A 3509-nucleotide genomic window follows, 5' to 3' on the forward strand; every position below is an offset into this window, starting at 1 on the left:
CCAAGGATCCAAGGGACTTTGTGACACAAAGGGGTCCCAATGAACTAAAGGGACATTGTGACACTGGGAGGCCTCATGGAATCGTGGAGAACATTGGGGCACTGTGGGGCCCAATGGAACTGTGGTGAAACGAAGTTGGCTGGGAGTGTGGATCTGCTGGAGGGTAGGAGTGCTCTGTAAAGGGCACTTGAAAGGCTGGATTCAGAGCCCAAATCCAACAAGGTGAGGTTTAACAAGACCAAGTGCTGGGTCCTGCACTTAGGCCACAATAACCCCTGCAGTGCTACAGGCTGGGGACAGAGTGACAGGACGGCAGAAAGGTTCCTGAAGGGACTGATGGACAGCAGGCTGGACATGAGCCAGCAGAGTGCCCAGGTGGGCAAGAAGGCCAATGGCTCTCCTGGCCTGCATCAGGAATGGTGTGGCCAGCAGGAGCAGGGCAGTGATTCTTCCCCTGTGCTCAGCACTGGTGAGGCCACACTTCAAGTGCTGTTTCCAGTTCTGGGCTCCCCAATTTAGGAAGGCCATGGAGGAGCTGGAGCATGTCCAGGGAAGGATAACAAGGCTGGGGAGGAGTCTGGAGCACAAGTCCTGTGAGGAGAGGCTGAGAGAGCAGCTGGAGTTGTTTATCCTGGAGAAGAGGAGGTTCAGGGCAGACAAGGTGGAGTCAGGGCACAGGCTGGACTTGATGATTTCCAAATATTTTCCAACCTTGCTGATTCTGGGATTCTCTGAAACCACTCTTGGAGCAGTTGCAGGATGAGTCCTGGGCCTCCTCTTCAGCAGCTCCAGCAGCCCAAGTCCCTCAGCTTCTCCTGCCAGCCCCAAAGCCCATCCTGTCAGTCCTGCAGAGCCTCTGCAGCTCCTCCTCACTGCCCAGAACAGGGAGCCCCAGAGCCAGACACAGCAGCCCAGATGTGCCCCCCTGGCCTGGGGTGCCTCTGGCAAGGGAGCAGCACCAGGCACTGCAGGAGCCTGCAGACAATTCCTCCAGCACTTGTAGGGTGATCCTGCAGCCCAAGGGACGTTCCCATGGGGACAAGTCAGGAACTGCAATGGGGAGTGGGGCCAGAGAGGAAAGGGCAAACAGGGATGGGCTGTTTGCAAGGCAGGGAACAGGGGTGGGCAAGAAGGAGAAATTTGTAGTAGGAAGAGTAAAGAAAGCAAAGTTGAAGCAGAGGAAATGCTCTGGGCAGTTTGGGGGGGGCTGCCAGGCAGCCCTGGCTCTGAGCAACAGCGTCTGCAGTGGGACAGGAAACTCCCAGCTGATGGGAACAAACTTTCTGGCTGACTGCAGAGGCCAGGACAAAGCTGAGTGGTTTCCCTGGTGTCCCCCAGCCCTTGCTGGCCCCAGGGGCTGATGGCATTTGTGCTCCCTCAGGTTCATGTCCCCACATAAACAGCATGGGGGTGCTCCCCCTGCTCTGTGCAATGCAAACAGGGGCTGCTGAGCCAGTGCTGCCGTGTCTGTGCCTGCAAGGCTGGGGCACCTGTGTGAGCTGGGGGAGAGGCCAGGGCTGCAGAGGGGGGATGTTGTTGGCAGCTCCATGAGGACGCTCTGGAACGCTGCCTCGGGCTGTCCAGCGCACTGGGGATGGATCAGCCCCTGCTCTGCTGCTCCTTCCCGTCTGCCCCAGGGCCCTTGCAGAGCCCCAGCCATGCTGTTTGCCCCCAGCCTGCCCACGGCCAGCCTGGGGCTGCTCACGGGGCTTTTCTGTGCTGAGCATTGGCCTGGGTGTGTTCTTGAGAGAGCCTGGGCAAGGAGCCTGGAGCCCCCAGGGCCTGGTCTGAGGCGTCAGCGCTGCCCCAGCAGTGCCCATGGCCTGTCTCTGCTGCAGCCCTGGCACTGCCACCCCCAGGGCTGTGCCCGGCCCCGAGAGCACTCAGGCCCTGCAGCAACACCAGGGCCACCAGGGCAGCGGGGCAGGGCCACGGCAGCAGCACTGGCAACACCAAGTGCTGCTGCTGCTGGGCACAGCTGCTGGGCCAGCACTGATCTGCCCCAGCTCTGCACACAGATATTGCTGCTGCAGCTCCAGAGAAGGCAACAAGAGGGGGAACTCTGGTTAAAACTTAACTTTGAGATCCTTTAGTTCCTTTAAAGCCATTGAGAGCACAGCTCCTCACTGACACAGTCTGGGGGCCACAGAAAATGTGGGGAGAAACAAAATGAGAAATGGAGAAACCAGTAGCATTTTATTTGGACAATATTAAAAAAAAATTATTGAGATTAGTAAACTAACCACCATATGCAACAAGAACAATAAAAGATGACATTTATTTCAAGTGATTTGCGGAAATTGGCCAGCAGTTTAATGTTTCTGATATTGTCCAGTCACCAATCTCCACACTGCAGCCTTGAGCTCCTGGTTCCTCAAGCTGTAGATGAGGGGGTTCAGGGCTGGAGGCACCACTGAGTACAGAATTGAAACTGCCAGATCAAGGGATGGGCTGGACATGGAGGAGGGCTTCAGGTAGGCAAAAAATCCAGTGCTGACAAACAGGGAGACAACAGCCAGGTGAGGGAGGCAGGTGGAAAAGGCTTTGTGCCGTCCCTGCTCAGAGGGGATCCTCAGCACAGCCCTGAAGATCTGCACATAGGAGAAAACAATGGACACAAAACAACCAAATACCAAACAGACACTAAATGCAATGAGCCCAAGTTCCCTGAGGTAGGATTTGGAGCAGGAGAGCTTGAGGATCTGTGGGATTTCACAGAAGAACTGGCCCAGGGCATTGCCATGGCACAGGGGCAGGGAAAATGTATTGGCTGTGTGCAGCAGTGAATAGAGAAAGGCACTGGCCCAGGCAGCTGCTGCCATGTGGGCACAAGCTCTGCTGCCCAGGAGGGTCCCATAGTGCAGGGGTTTGCAGATGGACACGTAGCGGTCGTAGCACATGATGGTCAAGAGGGAAACCTCTAATGACATGAAAAACACAAAAAAAAAAGAGCTGTGCAGCACATTCTGAGAAGGAGATGTTCCTGGTGTTCCAGAGGGAATTGTGCATGGCTTTGGGGACAGTGGTGCAGATGGAGCCCAGGTCAGTGAGGGCCAGGTTGAGCAGGAAGAAGAACATGGGCGTGTGCAAGTGGTGGCCGCAGGCTATGGCGCTGATGATGAGGCCGTTGGCCAGGAGGGCAGCCAGGGAGATGCCCAGCAAGAGGCAGAAGTGCAGGAGCTGCAGCTGCCGCGTGTCTGCCAATGCCAGCAGGAGGAAGTACCTGATGGAGCTGCTGTTGGACATTTTCTGTGCCTTGACATGGGGATCTGTAAGAAAAGTAACCATGGAATAGTTGGGTTTGGAGAGGACTTGAAATATCCCAGCACAGCCTGTGGGAACTTTCCCCCGACTGCCTGCCCAGGGCTCTGCTGCCTGGAGCTGTCCCTGCCAGCAGCTGCTTCCCTGTGCCCAGGGCTGGGCCCTGCCAGTGCTGCCAAAGCCCAGCCCAGCCCTGGGGGCTCAGTTCTGCCCTGCAGACCCCTCCCTGCCCAGGGGCAGCTCTGGCT

The 3509-nt window shown here is 56.8% G+C and overlaps 1 pseudogene; it reads right to left on the reverse strand.

The window, feature by feature from the left end:
- Positions 1-2312: 2312 nt before the first annotated feature.
- On the reverse strand, positions 2313-3183 carry LOC131570210 (olfactory receptor 14J1-like; annotated as a pseudogene).
- Positions 3184-3509: the final 326 nt, after the last annotated feature.

Source organism: Ammospiza caudacuta, chromosome 33, assembly GCF_027887145.1.
Source record: "Ammospiza caudacuta isolate bAmmCau1 chromosome 33, bAmmCau1.pri, whole genome shotgun sequence".
Lineage (NCBI taxonomy): Eukaryota > Metazoa > Chordata > Aves > Passeriformes > Passerellidae > Ammospiza > Ammospiza caudacuta.